This window comes from Salvia miltiorrhiza, chromosome 2 (assembly GCF_028751815.1).
Source record: "Salvia miltiorrhiza cultivar Shanhuang (shh) chromosome 2, IMPLAD_Smil_shh, whole genome shotgun sequence".
NCBI lineage: Eukaryota > Viridiplantae > Streptophyta > Magnoliopsida > Lamiales > Lamiaceae > Salvia > Salvia miltiorrhiza.
Window position 1 is genome coordinate 23,365,009 of NC_080388.1, and position 20,753 is coordinate 23,385,761.

Consider the following 20,753-nt stretch of genomic DNA (forward strand, 5'->3'; position numbering starts at 1 on the left):
TCAAGGAGTCGAGCATAGATATACCGCAGCAGAAAAGACAGCCTATGCTATCATGATCACGGCGAGAAGATTGCGTCCCTACTTCTTATCACATAGAGTAATTATTAGAACAGCGCTGCCTTTTCAACAGATTCTGGGCAGACCAGACCTTGCAGGAAGAATGGTAAAATGGGCTATTGAACTGGGAGAGTATGACGTAGTATTTGAACCCCGCACAACCATCAAGGCGCAAGCCTTGACTAATTTCATTCAAGAAACCACAAGGTGGCCACTGCGAGGGCCATGGACAGCGCAGGTCGACGGTTCCGTTACCAAGAAGGGGTGTGGAGCTGGAATTTACATTGAATCACCGGAAGATGGGATCTACCAGTTTGCGATCAAATTTGAGGAAAAATTGTCAAATAATGAGACAAAATATGAAGCAGTAATCAGGGCTGCCCACATCTTAAAAGAGCTCAGAGCAGATGTAGCTATTATCAAGACCGATTCTCAATTGGTAGCGCAGCAGTTAAGGGCTGAGTGTGAAGTCAGAGATGACAGAATGAGAGCTTACTATGATCAGATGCAGGAAATCAAGAAAAAATTTAAGGAATTGGAAATAGTACAAATACCCCGGGAAGAGAACCAAAAGGCAGATTTATTAGCGAGAGTTGCCAGCGCAGTCGAACAAACGTGGAGCGATGAGATCACACTCCTATTTGAGCCAAAAAAGGGGTTCAGTGGCGCAAATCTGCGAGTTGAAATTGGAAATGATTGGAGAATTCCAACTATCCATTTTTTACGAACAGGAGAAAGAATGGAGGGAGACACCGCGAAATATGCTAAATATGAGAATTTTTGCCTCATCAGCGATCAACTATACAAAAGGTCTTTCACACATCCGTTCCTTAAATGTTTGTCACCAGAAGAGGCACAGTTCGCGTTAAAGGAGGTCCATCAGGGTTGTTGTGGAAATCATGCGTGGTGAATTATAATTAGACGGATATAAAGTTTGTCGATGAATTGTTGTAGATTATGAGTTATACCTAGTGTTGTTTAGAAAATCGAGAGAGAGAAGCAAAGTTGAAAGCACGGAAGTCTGATTGCTGTAGTATTGCAAGTGAAGATAGCGTAGATTACAAGGTGCGTATGCATGTCTATTTATAGATTACATGTTGAGGGTAAAATAGTAAATTCATTGCTAAAACATGCGACCCGCGTGGCCGAGGGCATAATAGTAAGTTTGCCCTTAGTCGGGAGGTTTCTCCGCTCTTTTGATGATTTCTCTGGCGAAGGCCATTTCTCTGGCGAGAATCACTCCTCTGGCAGGGATGACTTCTCTGACAGAAGCCATTTTTCTGGTGAAGTCCATTCCTCTAACAAGACCCGTTCCTCTGACCAAGACCGTTTCTCTGACGGCATCCGTTCCTCTGACGAAGTCCGTTTCTCTGATAAAGGTCATTCCTCTGCTCTGCATATATTACTCCTCATCAATGCGGGGTACAAAGATCTAACCAGGAAGATCATCAGAGTTGGGTTTTACTGGCCTGGCGTCGACAAAGAGGCCAAAGCTTACGTGAAGAAATGTGAATCTTGCCAGAGACATGCGCTAAGAATTAATCTCCCAGGGGAGGAAATGAGGACAATGTACTCGGCACACCCTTTCGACAAGTGGGGAATTGATATCGTAGGCAAGTTGCCGATAGCACCGGGAGGAAAGTGCTTCCTGATAGTAGTGGTGGATTATTTCTCGAGATGGGTGGAGGCAGAGGCCCTTCCGAGGGTATCAAGAAGAGGTTGGAAAGGAGCAGATGATGTTGGGCAGAGGAATTGGATATGGTTTTATGGGCACTACGTACCAGCCCAAAAACAGCAACGGGAGAAGCTCCGTTCACTTTGGTTTACGGTTCAAATGCGGTCATACCCGCGGAAGTAAGGTTAGAGTCACATCGAATTTGTGCCTATGACCCAGTGCAGTACGAAGAGCTGCGCCGGCTCGAGCTAGATCTGATAGACTTAAAAAGGAAAGAGGCCAAAGTCAGAGCAGCCAAATATAAGAGTATTATCAAAGCAGGATACGATAAGAGGGTCAAGCAGCGCCGATTCCAGAAACGGGACATAGTGCTTAAGCGTGCAGATGCTTTGAAGCCCACCGGTAAATTCGAAGCTAATTGGGAGGGACCTTATATCATCACCAAAGTCTTAGGGGGCGGAGCTTATCATCTGTCCGATCAAGAAGGGAGATCTCTCACAAGGCCGTGGAATATTAATCATCTCAAGAAATTCTACGTGTAAATTTCAAATACGTTCTGTCGCTATGTAGACCAGATACTCTTTTTCCCCACAGGGGTTTTAACGAGGTCTAGGACCATGGTCATCACCAATAAAGATCTATGGTTTTAAGGAACATTTATCTCCTTCATATTATCGTTTCGACTAACATAATCTTTGATATGGGCTTCCATGACTGCGCAGACATAAAAGCGATTCCGACACGGTAAAAACTAAGGCATTAATTGCACGATGAAGGCATGAATTGTAAAAGCTAAGGCATTAACTGCACGACGAAGGCATGAATTGCAAAAACTAAGGCATTAACTGCACGACGAAGGCATGAATTGCAAAAACTAAGGCATTAATTGCACAACGAAGGCATGAATTGCATAAACTAAGGCATTAATTGCACGAAGAAGGCATGAATTGCAGAAACTAAGGCATTAATTGCACGAGGAAGGCATGAATTGCAGAAACTAAGGCATTAATTGCACGACGAAGGCATGAATTGCAGAAACTAAGGCATTAATTGCACGACGAAGGCATGAATTGTAGAAACTAAGGCATTAATTGCACGACGAAGGCATGAATTGCAGAAACTAAGGCATTAATTGCACGACGAAGGCATGAATTGCAGAAACTAAGGCATTAATTGCACGACGAAGGCATGAATTGCAGAAACTAAGGCATTAATTGCACGACGAAGGCATGAATTGCAAAAACTAAGGCATTAATTGCACGATGATGGCATGAATTGCAAAAGCTAAGACATTAATTATTTTGAACCACAAAGATCCAAGCCTCTAGGCAGCGCAAACTGGCATTTCAAGTCCGCGCAGACAAGCGTATTGTATATATCATCAGTCGGAGTCCCGTTACTCAATTATGGGTTCAAAAATTCAAATACGCACAAATGAGCGGAACATCAATCAAAAAATGTTGACCATAATTGTCATATAAGCCTAGTTCAACCTTGCCATTTTCTCTTACATCAACAGTGGAAGGATTATGAATAACAAGCAACATTTACGGATACGCAGTGCAGAAATAAAGAATAATTTTCAAGACAAGAAAAAGTAAAGGGTATCATAAAGGAAAGATATAAGAAGAAACCATTCATCTAGATAATGGGCACATCATCTCAGTCGGCTATCACAAAAGGTTTACACCACCATAATAACAGTCAAAGTTTTTTCTACATCGAATATTGAAACACGTGAAGTCTAGGGGTTGGGAGTCGGGTTTGGAGGGTCCTCCACCTGCAGAGACTCGTCTGCACTGCTGCTGCTATGGCCGCCAGAGGGATTGGGCTGCGCAGACCCATGAGCTGGAGATGCCGGCACCGCCTGAACCTGAATTACGGGGGCAGGCTCGTAGAACACCCCGCCACCAGGGAAGTTACCCCGTACTGACCGAATTCGGGAGCGAATGGCGTCGAGATAAGGTGTCCTCACGAAGGGCTCTTTGGGCAATGGGTCAGCGTTGCGTCCCGTCACAAACAGGCGAATGGCTTTGTCTACGACCGGGAGCCACCACTCCGGAGATCTCGACGCATCCGCGTTGATACCCAGAATTTCTCCGAGGCCGCTTGAGTCAACAGCATTCAGCACCGCGTCGTTGTCGCACAAAGCCTATTGTTCAGGAGAGGCTTATGTCAAGTTGAGGGTGACACGGGCAGATTCCTTGACAAGCCATTGCAGCGCCGGGCCCACAACATTTAGCAACTCGGGGGTATGGAGGAACTCGTTGATGGACTCCATCAAGATGATGCGCAGAAATTCATGCCCCTCCGTGGAGAGAAAGTAGCGCAGCCGATATTGGTCAACTCCACGCCTGAAAGCCTGGTTCTCTTTCGCCATGATCTGCTTCTCAAGGGCGGTCGTTTTGTGCGAGCAATCCTGAATAATCGCCGCGATTTCCTCCTCTTTTTCACGGTTCGCGCGCGCTAGCTCCTCCCGAACCCGGGCCAGCTCCACGTCAACAGACAGCCTCTCAACTTTCAGTCTCTCGTTCTCTTCTCGCAGGCGGCGAGATTCTTCTTCAGCGTTGGTACATCTAGCCAGCGCCGCCAGGAATTCTCTATCTTTTTCTTAGATTTCGCCCTCCACGCGGAGAAGGCTCCGAGAGTAGGCTAGGCATTCGACTCTAGCCTGCACAGATAACGTATAAGAGAAATTAAGGGGACGATCATAAAATTCAGTATAAGGGGGAATAGATAATGCAACGTTACCGCTTCAATCATCAGTACAAGGTTGTCGGCCATCTGCCGACGCTTCAAAGATTCCCGAGCCTGGAGATCGGAGGGAGCAATTTGGGCGATCATCTGAGACCGACATTCTTCGCCAGTAAAGTCTGCAAGGGCACGGGGGGCAATGCCTGCTCCAGAAATCATCCCGCCCTCGAAAGGGCGGGGGAAGAAGCGAGGATTCTGGCAGAAGAGCCGGCCTCTTCTGAGGTTAGTTGCACTGGCACTGACTGTGCATCCGGCGTTGTTTTCTTCTTTTTCTTCTTCAGCTGGGGCTATTTTTTGGTTGGAGGCCCTTTTTGTTTTCTTGGTATCAGGGGAATGTTGTCCCCCGTATCTTCGTCGTCCCGCTCCTCATCATGAAGTTGAGGGGGACTGCGGGAGAGATGAACGGGTTGGGGTTGATGAGACGCCGAAGAACCCGCCGCGATGGCTTGGGCGGCGCTGCCAACCGTCTGTGCAGCTGGAGCAGAGGGGCCAGCTCCTGTTTGAACAAAGCTGAAACTAGAAATGACACCGTGTTTGACTGTTTTCCACGCATCCATACCTAACACAAATTAACCAGTACGAAAAACACATCAGGAATATATTTCAGGAAATGCCACAATCATCAGTAAGATAAAAAGCGCAAATACGAGCACAGAACAAAACAAACATCAATATGAAATACAAATAACACATATAATACCCGCAGCGGACAAAGGATAACGGGAGAATAAGCCTGCGCCGGCTAAAACAGAGGGCCTAACTACTAGTTCCTTCACTTTCAGAACATTTGCATTGCGGGCCTCAGCTAATGCTTTTAGAAGGCTATCCTCAAGGTCGTTAATGCGTTCGGAGTCGGAAGGGGCGAGATGCTTTGTACGATGCCACTGAACTTGGGCGTCAGTGCCAAGAATGTCTGGCCAGGAGCCATGACGAGTTTGGACAAAAAAATATTTATCATGAAATTTTTTGTCTAAGGAGGTCAGCTTATTCATAAAAGCCATATGCCCCCCGAATTTGGAAGTAAAGTTATAGTGGGATCCAGTCCTTTTCAGGACATGGGTCTTATGGAAGAGGGTGGCGCTGTGAGGATAATTATTAGCGGCGCAGACTATATGTAACAAATGGGTCCGATGAATAGAGGAATGAGAGACTTGGAAAAAAGGGATTCCGAAGCGGTTACATACGTCAAGCAAGAAAGGGGAAGGAGGGATTCGTAACCCTGCGTCAATTTGATGCACCCAAATCGGAATAGTGTCAGGATTAATGCTCCGGCGGGTATCTGGCATATCAGAGTCGGGGTTAGCCGAATTTTAGATCTGGACCTTAAAGTCCGGATCAGCAGGTTCAATACGGAGGACTTCCCTCACTACTTTCATGGCCCGGATGACAAGAGTAGACTGGGGAAGTCGGGATCCCGCGTCGGCCATGAATCACACAGAACTTTGAAGAAGGGTAAAGATAAAACGAAAAAGGGAGATGACGGAAAGGTCGTCGAAAAAAGATTAAAGTATTATGAACCAGGAGAAGGTAGAGAAAATGGGTACCTAGGACAAACTTAGCGGCGGGGAAAGTAAGGAGAGGAATGAGAGCAGCCGACGAAGGAGAGGGAGAGGTCGAGGAGGGACGAAACACCAGGGAGTATAGGGGAAGGAGAAGAAGAAACTACGAAGAGGACGATAGGTATTTATAGGGAGGGGAATTCAAAGGGACGAAAGAGAGGGAAATCATTAGGGTTGATATGCGTGCAGAAAAAGAAGGGCCCAGATCACGCCGTGAAATGGCGGTTAAAAACGGAGGGCTCAGATTGAGCCGAGAACTGCGAAAAGGTACGTACGGGGAATAGTGAACGTGTCAGTCATTAAATGAGGTGACATCACTAAAAGGAAAAGTCCTGCGCTGATAGGATTACGTCAAAGCCTGGTGGAGCTACGAAAATTCAAAAAAGACTTCTTTTCGTAGACTAGGGAGGAGTAGCTGATGAGGAGTAAGGATCTTGTCAGCTACTCTATTCTAAAAAATGGGAACTTATTAACTCAATTATCAAGAAACCACTAACCATGACAAATATTGGATCATAATAGGGACATGGAAGCGATAATCAGCATCGCTGACTCTTGCTTAAGGTACGCTTGGTTTAAAGAACGTAGATGCGCTACCCGGTAATCAGGAGTAGAGAAGCCAGCGGCACAAACGGAGGTCGGCGCAGACTAAAACTCACATAGAGTCAACAAGGTCAAAGGGTGGCTCGGCCCCGAGATAATGCCCGAAGAAGACTCAGAAAAGGAAGCATTCCTAGCTGGAGCAAGAACTAGAGAGGCGGTTGCACAGACGAGACCAAACGGCAGCGCAGACGAAGAGTGAGATTACGTTCTGTATGAATGTTAGCGTAGACGAAAGCTCATTCAGACGAAGTCAGCGCGGACGAAGGGTGGAAGCAACCAGCGCTGATGGGATGACCGCATGTTCATCATAAAGCTGCAAATTAGTTTAAAAAAAAGGCTTCTGATTGATAGTGATTCGCGATCGTACACCGCATGTGGAGCACGTGAGTGACCTGTAAAGTTTGTTTTACCCTTCGCCCTAATGTAATTCTATAAATATCTCATGTAATCCACCATTATGGACACGATATATCTTAAGAAATCTAGAAGTTCTTCATCTACAAGTTTTCTCTTCGTTCTCAATCACACAGGTTAATCCGAACGCCTTTTTCACTCATTTAGATTTAAGTATGAATGTTAAGCTTCACCACACACATATTGTTGGATTTGTATACTGAAAGCAAGAACATTTTATGCTTGTATATAATGATTCATGTGTTCACTATCTAATCTCCTATCTGATTGTGTTCATGATTACATATGTATGTTCCTTATCTCTTTATAAGTAGATTATATGGTGTGTTGTAGATCACAGAAGATCATATAATTGGAATAACCTTAAGAGATATAAAATGATCACAGCTGAGATGACTTTAGGACAAGTCATTGATTTAGGTTGCAGTATAGATGGAAGAAGTTTATCATGACCACTTGTCTATACTGGTACGTGATAACGTATTGATAGGATCACAGTGAGATGTATTCTTCTGTCTGACATAAGTGAAGAATCAAGATCTCGGTGACTTAATAGAATCTTAATACTAATAAGATTTTGAATATATGTGTTGATTCGTGTATCACTTTAATTTACTATGGGTGAGAGTTATATAGTAACTTGAGTACTCTGTATCTTGGGTGATAGCGGTCAATATATGATATTTGATTATCTGTATTAGTACTCGTATCCGGTGTAGGATAATAACATCCCCTTAAGGAGCTCAATAAGGTTTATTGCGTTCAACCTTGCAGGTTGATTAAGTTCAGACGCAATAATAAAGTTTGAGTGGTACTGCTTAAGGATTACGAAGAGATTAATTAATTTAAGCTGTCAGAGCTCTAATTAATTAATGGATGTCGGATATTTTAAATACGGGGATTTAATAAGTCTAAATACAAGCCCCGACTCATCATCGGCAATAAAGGGGTAAGTCAATATTAGTTCTCTAGTGGAATGAACTAATATTTATAAATTAATTATGGTCTGGGCTGACCATGGAGAATTAATTTATTTCAGGCCCATCTTTATTCCTTGTATCTGATCCCTGGACTGGCCCAAAGACTCCTGAGCCCAGGAAGCAGTAATTTTCGTCCACCACCTCCTTGTGCAGCCCTAGATTGTATTTTATTTTAAATATAAATACTGCTATGTGCTCTCAGTATCAAGCTGTACAACAAAAATTAGGGTTTGAGCAGTAAAAGAGAGGGGGCGGCACTAAGGGTGGTGGCTACTACTACTTGGGAATTCTCATAGCTCGTTCTCCATCCAAGTTGAGAATTGAGCGGGATACAGTTCAGAAGATCTGAGCTGGAGTAAGATTTTCGCAGGAAATCAAGTACTGGCAGTTTCGGGAGAACAGCCATAACTTCCTCCACAGAACTCCGATTCAGGCGAAATAGGTGGCCACGGAAAGCTCTCTCGAAGACGAAGAAGTCGTATTTCTGGGAAAAATACGATTTGAAGGCGTTTGAGGCTTGAAACGAAGGCTTGAAGCTGACTAGTCTGTTCAGCTGCGAATTTGACGAATTCTTCTGAATTCTTCAGGTATTTCTGAACTCCAACGTGCAGCACTTAAATTCATAGGGGCATGTTAGGGATTAAACGTTGTATGATAAATTAATAATAATCCAAGAAACGATCTTCGGGCAAATCGAGTATTAATTCAGTTTAATATTCCTTCACATATATATAATAATATTGTTTAGTCGATATTGTTTTAATCCTTCGTATAATATTGTAGTACATTTTCAATCTTGCGGTAGTAACTGTTGAAATTATTAATACTCCCTCTCTGTCCCCCAAATAACTTCCTAAGAGGGAAAGGTACAGATTTTAAGACAAAGTTGTTAAATGTATTGAAAGTGGTGAAAAATCGTTAGACTACAATTAATCACAACCGATTGTCAAAAGTTGTAACTAAAAGAGAAAAAAATTGTAAAAATAAAAAGATAAAATAAAAAATACTAATGAAACCGGTCATGTGCAGAGTACACAGACCAACCTTAAACAATTCATTATTTCTCTTATTATAATGACATGTTAATTATAATATATATATATATATAACAATAAATAATAGTATAATAAAATATATTTTAGGTTGAAGTAAGTTATCAATAAAACATAGTAGAAATATTTTTTTATTAAAAGGTTAGGTTAAGATGGGATGTTGATAAAGATAGTCTTATAATTAGTATTGAAAGTGGTGAAAAGATGAAAAATAAGAATAAATGAGGTATTATGAATTTTTTAGTGGTGGAGTGGTGTCCCAAAATGAATAGAAAGTTATTTTGAGGAAGACCTAATAAAAAAAAGATAGAAAGTTATTTGGGGACGAAGGGATTATATTTTTTAAGTAGCGGATATTACTAATTGAGACATGAATGGGAACAAAAATATATTTTAAGTGAATTTGAGATTATATGAGTAAATAAATTATAAACGAGAATAAATATCTAAATTTATAACAACTTATATTTATAAAATTAAATGAGTTCGTGTAACTAATTAAAATTGGGACGAGTACAAGTATTTACATTTTACACGGGTAAGAACATTTATCAATGTAACACCCCAATTTTTCATAGAATAATATTAGATTCTTTTCTACCCTCCTCCACTACGCCGCCTTCTTCTCTGATCTATCATCTGCCCTCCTCCTTTGCACCGCCCTCCTATGGAACCCTAGGTTTCCACCGCCCTCAGCCTCGAACCGTAAAATCCATCTCCCTCTTTCTGGAACCCTAGATCTACGTGGCCATGGCAGATAAAATGGGTTGGGCTGTTTATTTGAACTCCGAATTCATCCCCGATTTAGAGGATTTCGAATTTTTCGATTCCTTGCCTCTGTTGTCGTGACCGTCGTCGGGTTATTTTACTGAGATGAGCATCTGATTCCAGGGTTCCGAGCAGTCCTCCGGTGGTGCTTTCTCAGAGGGGGTGACGGCCTATGATGGTTGCTTCAATCTCCGGTTTGCCGCTCCCTTTATCGCTGCCCTTCTATCGCGATGAAGGCCGAAGAGTCGGATTTAGTCCCCTTCCTATGCACAGAAAACTAGGACGACGTCGTGCGCGAGTAAGGAAGAGGCTACCGACGACGAGTGGTGGCTCCGGTGCTCCCTTGCTTTTTGAAGGATGGTCGAGACCATGTTTCTGGCTTTAAAAGGGTGAGATTGTTCTTATTGCCCTTTTTCTTTGAGATCTAGGTTTTTTTGGAGGAGTATAATGTGGTAGATGGATTAAATATGCTTAAATGATGATTTTATGCTCAATCTGTTTCATTTGGTTGTGTTCTTCAAAAATCTATGATTAATTTTGCAATTATATAAGATTGTGGGTTGTGCCCTTATATTTCGATTGAAGGCAACCTCCATGGTTCTTTCTTGTGACTAATTTTATGTGCCGGAATGTGGTGTTGGCACTGTATGTTGGTTTGAGGGTTGTGTCCCTTATGTTTCGATTGAAGGCAACCTCTATGGTTTTTTCTTGTGACTCATTTTGTATGATTGAATATGGTGTTGGCCCTGTATGTTGGTATGAGACCTGTGCCCCTATGTGCTCATGTGTTGTGTAACATGCATATTCAAAAATCTTCACAAAAGTGACTTAATCTGCACTATTTTGCAGAAGGAACAATGCAATAGCTCCATTTCGTCATGGCAGCCTTTTAAGTGCCGTAGTTGAGCTTGCCATCTGCACTATTTTGCAGAAGGAACAATGCAATAGCTTGTCTTTCTTCACTTGTTAAATCCTTTCTTCTAGGCATTCTTTTTTTTTGTTTGGATTTCGTAAGACTGAAAATTGCTGGAATTGGTGTATAAATATTGTAGTATAGCAGATGCCCCCTTTTATAAGGCTGTATTCAGTTTTTTTGGTGGGAATTTTGAATTCAGTTTTGGTGGTATTGAAAATTTTGAGGAACCGCCCTTTATTTCTCTTCAAATCTGTATTCACCTTTTATGTTTCAATTTTTGAGTTTAGTGGAATTGGAAGTGCATATGTACCGCCATTTGTTTCATAATTTAATTCAATTGAGTTTGAATTGATAACAGTGGCTGAAAAAAAAACGAAAAAATGTAAAATTTGGAAAAAAAAAATTAATTTAAATAAATTAATTAAAATTTCCAAAATTTAATTATTTAAAAATTTAAAATACAAAGTCAAAACTTAAAATAAAAGTCAACAAATTCACTAAATTTAAATTAATCAAATACACTAATTGATGAGGGGTAAGATCCCCATCAACGCAGGATTCAATGAACACCTCATACTTTACTAATATTCTTTATCATTATAATGATTAATATATGAATCGGAGAACTAACAGCGCAGGTAAAGGAATGACAGTCTAATGAACCCGATTTGCGCAATCCTTGCTATCCTGTGCAGATACTCAAGAATACCTACATAGAGAAGGCACCAACGCAGCTCATCAAAGATGTTGGCACAGCCCAAAGCCCTGCATTGTCTCTCGAGAACACCTGCGCAAATAACACCTTCACACAATCGCTCGAAAACATCAGCACAGGCAAGAGTTCCCCAACTACGTTCTGAAGAAAGCAAAAGCTGCAAGGCCGTTAGAGCAAGGACAATCATCTGTGACAACGACATCGGGAGTACACTGAGCACGTGCCATGAAGGAAAAGACGATCATGCTCCTCCATCTTTGTTCCTTATAAATAGTACATCTGCAATAGAACAGGGATCTGAATTCTAGTTTTATCACTTCATACTTGCACTCCCAAAAAACCAATATATTGAAAGAAAATGTTTATTGAAGAACATTCGAGTGTTTATCCAGTTTTGTACTTCAGGTTTTAATCTTGGGCAAAGGTGCACATACCCCCCTGGACTACATCCCCCCCTATAGCTTTTACCCCCCATACTCGATCAAAGAGCGTTGACCTCCCTATAGTCTCGGAAAAAGGGTGCAAAAAACACCCCGCCCCAAACGGATGTTTAACGCCATTTTTCCCAAAAATTTTTTTGTTTTTTAGTCCCTGTGGGCCCCACCCCAACCAACCTTCAACGGTCATCTTCTTAGAATTAGGGTTTAAATACGAAGAACCCTAATTTACGAATGCATTTGACACAAATTGAGAGAAATCGATGAGAATTCGTGCAATTAGCTTAGGGTTTGTTGATGATGATATTTGGATTCGAGCTATTACCATGAGTTGGAACTCAGGATTCGGGTCTTCCTCGTCGCAAAGTCCACGGAAGATGGTGAACGACAATGAGGTTAGGTATTGTTGTAATACCTCGTTTCCCTATAGCTAAATTTAGAGTAAATTTGAACTTTGAAGTAGGATGATTCACGTCGGATAAAGAAAATAAATTTATTTAATTCCAACAAAAATAATTTACAAAAGCTTTTGTAAATATTTAGTTATCTAAATTTTTGTACATTGCATATTTATTTAAATTGAGCATTTACACGAGCCATATATTTAGCGAACCCTGAAGAATTATTACAGTTCGATAAACCAACACAGATGTTTTAATTGTCACATCACGTCATTCGTTGCTTTAGCAACCCTTACCATCAAAACCATTTCCTATTATCCTACAAAGTCTATTCCTATGCTAGACATCAACCCTATAAACTTTTGGATGAAAACCTTCTCTGCAAAGCCAAGTTACACCAACTAAGAATTTCATTTCACTTTTCACAAATACCCCACAATTTATACACTCTTCGCTTGCAAGAAAGAGCTCTCCACAGCTCAAGAATTTCAAAGCTTCAGCAGTCAATTAGAAACAAGATAAACATAGTTCTTTTCCCACCAATCTAGCAGAACAACAACAGCACACAATTTCATTCAAGGTTCACAAATTCAAACTCTAGCCTATTCCAGCTTCTAAATTGTATCATTTTGAGTCTCATGTCATTAATCCACAACAAACCATCAGATATTGATGTATGATCTATTGAACAAGGTTTAAGAGTGATAAAACCAACTCATCATTTTACATGAGATTTGTGTATATATATACATGTTTATAGAAAGCATGATTTATTAAAAAGAAAAAGAAGAAAGCTAGAGTCTTGAATTCTCGTCTCTGCTTTTGAACTTGTGGTGGTGTCGATGTTGTGTTGTGTGAGTGTTGAGTCATGGTGGAGGGTTTGGCCGGAGAAGAGAGAGAGGCTGTTATGTTGAGCTAGTCGAGAGGGAGAGATAGAAGGCGGCGATGGTGGCGGTTGGAAGCTGCTGCCGTCGGCCAAGGTTGAGCAAGGGAGGCTAGGGCTCGAGCGGCGCCTCCGTTCGAAACCCGAGCAGTGGTGGCTAGCCGGAGTGTGGGTGTGTCCTGTTTTCATGGTGAGAGAGAGAGTCAGGGATGCGCATTAGTATGTTGAGGGATCTAGGGTTACACGCGGCGGCGACGCTTGATTTACGAGCGGTGGCTGGCTCGCCGGTGTGTCGACGGAAGAGAGAGAGAACAGGGGGAAGAGGGTGCCGGTGATGGTGGCTTAGCTGCTGTCGCTGGAAGGACGATGGAGGCAGTGGCTGGTTCCAGCTGTTGCGGCCGTCGGGTTGTGTAGGTAGAGGGAAAACGAGGGAGAAGAAGATGGGGGAGAGGGAGAGGGCCGGTTGTCGGCTTTTCGCCGGAGGAGGAGCTGCGGCGGCGGATCTGGGTGAACCGAGAGAGAAAGATTGGATGAAAAGGGGTCAGCGTATGTTAGGAAAGAAGGGAGGATTAGGTTTGGGCTCAAGTCTTGGGCCTGAATAATTAGGAGTTGGGCCGATTTTATTTAAAATCTGGACTGCTTCATTTAATTAATCTTGGGCCCTGATTTAAATTGAAACATTGGGCTTATGTTTTCAAAGAAATGAACTACCTTATTATTTAACTGGGCTGCAGTTCAAAAAAAAAGGGATACTTATTAATTTATTTAATTAGACTATTTATTTAGTTTAATTAATTAATTTTTTCAAAAGATGATTTACATAATAATATTATATTATTATTATGTGCATATTTTAAGTAGTTGTTTATCATATGTTTTAAGCATGACATGAAATTTGCATTTGCATTTGCATAATGCATAAAAGTATTTATGATTTAAAGAAAATCGAGTAGGAATATTGTTAGTGTCCTTGACTCAAGAAAGTTAGTTTTCAATATTTATTATTAAATTTTGAGAACTCGGCGTGATGAATCAAAGAATGTCTAGCACTTCTACTATGAGTTAAGATTAGATTGAGGAGACCTATTAAGAATAGAATTTCTTGTAGGTTTTATGGACCAAGGGGATTAGCGCTGCTTTCCCAAGACGAGTTTATGTGATTATGAATCTTCAGGCTTTGCCTAACCAGGTGGGCTTACTTTTCAAATGTATAAAGTATGATTGAGTTATTAAGCTCTAAATATTTCAATGAAATGTAAACTGTTTATTAAATTATATGCAAACTGTTTATCCAATAAAATGTTTATGTGCACTCTGCTCTGTTTAAGGCTCGCAAAGTTAATCAATTGAGGTTCTCTTATGACCTAACACGTTGTCTGAGAATTGTGTACACTCGTTAGCTGACCTGGTGGGTTGATCTCCATCGGGCACTAACTAAGAGGCGTTATAAGGGTGCTTGCTGGGTGTGTTCCGAAGCATGTAATGTAAGGCCTGCCTGGGTAGCGTCCCGAGGTCAATTCAACTTGTCTGAGTTATGTCCTCAGGGCAAGTGCAATGGGAGAAATGGATCCGTCGGTGGCTAAAAGGTCCGGGATCACAGCGAGTAACGGAAAGGGAGTGTAACATGTGCGCACAAATGAAAGAAAATATTTTTAACATGCTTAGAAGTTCTTTCAATTTAAAACCTTCTAAGTTATGTCAAGTATGATTGGATAAACTGTCTTTACGAAAATGTGAAATGTTTCAGAAAATGCATGCTCACTAAGTACATTAGTACTTAGCCCAAAAATACTTTCAAATGTTTTCAGGTTGGCTGGCTGGTGCTGACGAGACGGAGCTGAGGCTAGAGTTAAATTCCTATTTTAGACTTCCGCTGTAGCAATCACTCATATCCGTCTTTTGTTTTCTCAACTTAAGATCTTCATGTTAAATTTCAAATGATATACTTGACCGAGCTTAGACTCTTCACTACTAAATTTATGCTAATGAATGTCGGTTGTCAGTAGCATGAAACAAAACTTGTGATCCAAAGGGGCATAGCCCGACTTTCTATCCTATTTCGATTTTTAACAAGGTTTTTCCCTTGTTTATTTCTATGAATTATTCACACATCGATTATATTTATTCTTTCAAGAATTGGGGTGTGACAATTGTCGTTGTAAATGTGAAGGGAAGAAGTTGAAAGCTACGAGAATGACCTCATGGATAGACGACAACCCGGTGAGAAGGTTTTATGGGTGTCGAAATTGGAAGGTACATCAATTATTCATGATTCGTTTGGTTTTTGTTTAAAAAATTGGAATTAATACTTATTCGTTGAATTTGCAAACCCAAAATTGCGGTTTTTTTGAATGGTACGATGAACCATTGTGTGAGAGAGCACGGGAAGTTATAAACGGGTTGAAGAAGGAAAACATGAATCTTCTAAAGATGCATGAAAGTTCGAAGTCCCCCATTGATTTTGAAGCTGAAATTGGCCATCTTTGGTCAGCAATTGCAAGTTGGAAAGAAGAATCAAGAGGTCTTAGAAGGAGAAGTTGTCTTCTTTTCATGTTTTTGATCATTTCTTGGTTTGTAATAATCAAACTTGCTATATAGCATGAATGTAGGTATTAGATGCTTGATGTTAAATTTAATTGTTAATGTATGTTGCTTTTTGTGAAATGAATGAAATCAATTTTAGAAGTGTTGTAATTCTTCTCTCTTGGTAACATCCTACACTGCATATATGTTTGTTATGGTTTGAAATTCACAAACAAAATAGAATTCAGAATTGCCATGGATAAGAAAGCATAATTAACATGGATAATTCCTTCTTGTTTCTGAATTTCATTCCCAAAAATTGACATGTTTAATCCCAAAAGTTGTTGACATGTTTAATCCCAAAAACAGAACTCAGAATTCAGAATTGAGAACTATCATCCAAAAAAAAAAAACAAAGTAATCCACGAAGGCCTAGCAAAATAATGTGATTTCAACTATTGGTTGTTGACCCACCAGTTGAGATAACATTCTTCCCTCTTGGACTTCTTCGGAGGATGGTTTCTTGCTCCACAACCTCTGTCTTATTTCTTGGGGCTTTGAATGGAGTCCTTTGATGCTTCTTGACCTTCACTGATCCTCCAGTGGATGTGCCTTCTCCTATCTTTCTCTTTTGCTTCCTTATTTGTGCTTCATTTGGTATTGGAAATTTTGTATTGGGATCTGCCTCCTTTGGTGTGCCTTCATCAATCACCATTGATTGTGATCCTTCGGGCTGTGTAAACAATACAATAAAAGAGTCACTTATGTTGTTGTCAAATGAAATTCAGTGATATGAAAGGATTGAATGTTGAAACTTACATTTAATGTCTGCTTTCCTGTCTCTAGATTCACACATAGACCCATTCCACTCACTGAACTTGCCCTCCTCTCTGAACCCTTTATAGATGTTGAAGCCTGTGATTGGTGTTGTAACTACATTCAAAAGTAAGCAAAGTAAGTGCATAGATCAGGGCATGATATTCAATTTGAAAATTGGCTTAGGATAAACCTGTGTTGGCCTTTTATGGAAATTGTGTTTCTTGTGTTGTGTACTTCCACATAGGCTGCAATGCTAAATCTTACCAACCCTTGACAGCTTATGTTTGAACTTCGGCTCATTTGGAGCTCTGACCCTGTTCTTCTTTGGCCTTCCCACATTTTTCTCAATTGGTGGAGGCTCAATGAAATCTTCAAGTATCTTTGACTCCCAAAACTTCACACTAGGTATAGGCTGAATAGCATGCTCATAACATTTCTTATACTTTGAACTATGGTACCAATAACTCATGACAGATAATGGGTCCAGTGAACTAGAATACAAGGCAGCAATGGCATGAGGGCAGGGGATACCACTCAAATCCCACATCTTACAACTGCATTTCTTAGTATCTATAAATACTATGTGCTTTTCTTCACCATCACTGACCTCATACCCATAATCACCATTCCAAATAACATTGCACTGCATAGAAGCTTCCTTGTTTGCCTCAAACAATTTTATTGCTTTAGGACACCATTCTGTTTTCCAGTGATCAACAAGTCTCTTCCTATCTCTTATCCTAGTCATTACTAGCATCCTAATATCTTCTAGCATTGAAATTATAATTGGCTTATGTCTAGCATCAGCAATACTGGAATTAAATGACTCACTTGTGTTGTTGTCAACCATGTATGTGGAACACCTTGTGCTTTGATAAGCTCTGCACCAATGCTCAATAGGATAATGGACTAGGTCCTCTGCTGCCTTCTTGTTTATGGCTGAGATCTTTGCTAGATTCATCTTGAATTCTTGCTGCCGAGAGCTCCAGGCACAATTCCAAAACTATTTCTTTAACTCATCACCTCTCCACTTCTTGCTTCAATTGGAATATATATGTTGTGCACACCACCAGTGCTCAGCAAGAGGAGTGACCTCTTTTACAGCTTTCATCAATCCCTATACACAATTCCAATAATCAGACACAAAAGCAATGAATGAAAATGGATGATTCTATGAACTGCATATGGAATTCAAACCTTTTGCATGTCTGACATCAGTGTCACTTCTTCACCTGTTCCCAGATGTAGCTCCTACTTCAACCACATGAGAAACCAACTCCAGTTGTTCTTGTTCTCTTTATTGACCACTGCCCAAGCAATAGGCACAATTCCATCGTTCCCATCCTTACTTACTGCTGTCAACAAACACTCAAATGTCTTACCCTTCAAATGGCAACCATCAAGAGAGATCAGTGGTCTACATCTCAAGTGGTACAAAATTAGGCATAGGATCACCCTCATGATCTGCATAAAACTTTCTCTCTCCTTCGCCCACTAATTCCAGATAATCTAAAACCTTTGCACACTGGATTGGATCTCTAAGGGTAACTAAACCCTTATATAAGCTATAGTCAACATCAAGCGCATAAACTTGTTTAGGTTTCGAACCATATAGTTCCTCAAATTCAACAACTATTCTTTCTAAAGTCATGTTTTTGATTCCGTCTTTTATTTCCTTAGAATTGAAACCATCATACATTAACTGACCATTTTCATCATTTTTTTTCCAAATACCCCACCAATTAAAAATAAACAAAACCTCGGGATCTGACATGCTGCACGAACACAGAAACAAACATGCATACAACTTAGGTTCATTATTCATGCTTCATATAAAAACACATAAAAAAACAGCAAAAGAAACAACATAATCGGCCATATGCATGTTCTGTAAAATAAGTTTTGGTTAGCCATTACTTACCTGTTTTGCTTCGATTACTTGAATGCAACGTTAAAGGACCGATTGGAATCGAAATACTGCAACAACTCCTCCCTTCTTCTTCGTCGATTTCGCCTGTCACTGCACTTAGATTTTTCGAATGGAATGGGAGAAACTCTTCAACTTCAGTGTAATATGGTTGCCCCACGCAATTTCGATGTGGGGTGGGGCCCATAGGGGTTAAAAAAACAATTTTTTTTTGGGAAAAACGGCGTTAAACATCCGTTTGGGGCATGGTGTTTTTTTGCACCCTTTTTCCGAGACTATAGGGAGGTCAACGCGCTTTGACCGAGTATGGGGGAGTAAAAGCTATAGGGGGTGTAGTCCACGGGGGTATGTGCACCTTTGCCCTTTAATCTTTGAGTGATGCTAAATAGCCACATTGTGGCTGCCCACATAAGGTTAAATTAGTAAATATAAGTATTAATTATTATATAAAATATTATTTATAATTAGTGAAAAAGATAAAATTACTTATATACCCTTTAATCGTTTTTTAAATTTTGAAATTTGAAATCTCCATTAACCACCGATGACTTCCATCTTGAAAAAGCAATCTCTCATTATGACACATTTATGTTCTTGTCTTCAAAAAGTAATATACTAATTATAACTCATTTATCATTCTTTAATAAAAATATTAATTTAACATATATATATTTTGGCTTATCTCTGCATTGAAACAAACAACAATAAACAAATGAATTCACATCCACAATGTTAAATAACAATTTAATATTAAAGACTAGGGTTTATATATATATTCACATAATGGCAGTCCATCTCAATACATACCAGCCGATATATTTGTTTTGTTCACTAAAGTTATGGAGATTAAACCTAGAAGAAGAACATATACAAAGTTTTACGTTATATTTGAAGGATTACGAACTGTTGTATTCTCAAATTGGGAAAATTGTGCACCGCTTGTGTTCGGATATAAGGGATGCGTGTACAAGTCATTTTCTACCGAAGATGAAGCAGTCGATGCATATGAGAGTTATTGCAACTCCAAACACTATGCGAAAGATGAAGTAGTGGAAGTGGACGCACGGAGTTTATTCTCTAAAGCAAGAGTCGATGAGTGTAGCTCGAATACTCTATCTGTTTTATTTTTGGATTTTTGGTTGGAATTCTATTTGCAATGGCTATATTCAAAGGTTATTGGGGATTGTATTGGTTTAAGTTATGAATTCATGTTAAGTTTATTTATGCATTTTAAGTGTTGCAGATATTGTTTGTCCTCCTTTTAGTGGTTTTAGCTAAATGAATTATTAAGGTACAATTTAGTGAAACTGGAGATGGCATCGTCTGAATTGGTAGATTCCAACTGCTGTGATTGACATGAATTCATACTTATGGGATCAAGGGTAACAAGTTAATTCCATCAGAGGGCCTCAGTTCAACGTATCTTGGTGCAACTTTGGTGATGCATGGATTTAACACCATAGAGTAATAACATGTCAGAATTTCAGATTAAGATGAAAAAAGAACAAGATGAGATTATATTAGAAAATAGGATTTTATATGAAGTGCCCCAACACATACAACATAAAACATAAAGAGGACTATATTATAGGAAAATTTGGCCTCTGGAACATCACTTGCATAGAAACTAAATAGCTTAGAACACAAAACACATAGCGCAAATACTTAGAAGATAAACAACTGAAATATAATTAGACATAGCTAGCACTCGAATCTGGGATTAGCACCGGGTTATGCTTGGAAGTCCCTTCCTCATCCTTGTATGCCTTATCTGGATTCACTTCCAGAAACAGCTCATACAACTTCTGCAGCGGGAGATTTTCTAACAACAAGTTTTCAATTTGTTCATCATTGTAGGCATACGACAGACGACGAAACAACTCGTGGACTTCACTCTTCAATTTCGTGGTATCTTCTCTGAGGCTTTTGTAGATGATCGCCAAACTTTTGGGCGAAGCTGGAATACTCCATTCAGACGACTTCATCTTCTTCGTCGGTGTTAGTTCGGCTGCAGTAGAATGCTTTTTGGGAGTGATGTTCTTATTTGGTGAACTCATCTTACGATTTTTTGTTGGTGTATTTTTCCTCAGTGGGGTTCTTTTGGGGCTCTTATGATCTGGCATTGTTAAAGAGTGAGAGGTAGAAAGCTAGGTAGCAGGATAGTGAAGATAATTAGGGTTAATGGCGTGCTTAACAATTTATAGGGGAAGGCTCGTCTGTTTGCATATCCCAATTTGTGTTTTAATTTTTTTTTAGGCCCAATATACTTT

General features: G+C 40.2%; 1 long non-coding RNA gene across 1 annotated transcript; it reads left to right on the plus strand.

Moving 5' to 3' along the window:
• The first annotated feature begins 12,509 nt into the window (after nucleotides 1-12,509).
• Nucleotides 12,510-15,891, plus strand: LOC131007770 (uncharacterized). Its single transcript, XR_009096273.1, has 3 exons — nucleotides 12,510-12,911; nucleotides 14,323-14,403; nucleotides 15,385-15,891. It is a non-coding gene; the product is annotated as an uncharacterized LOC131007770 (long non-coding RNA).
• The last annotated feature ends 4,862 nt before the right edge of the window (nucleotides 15,892-20,753 follow it).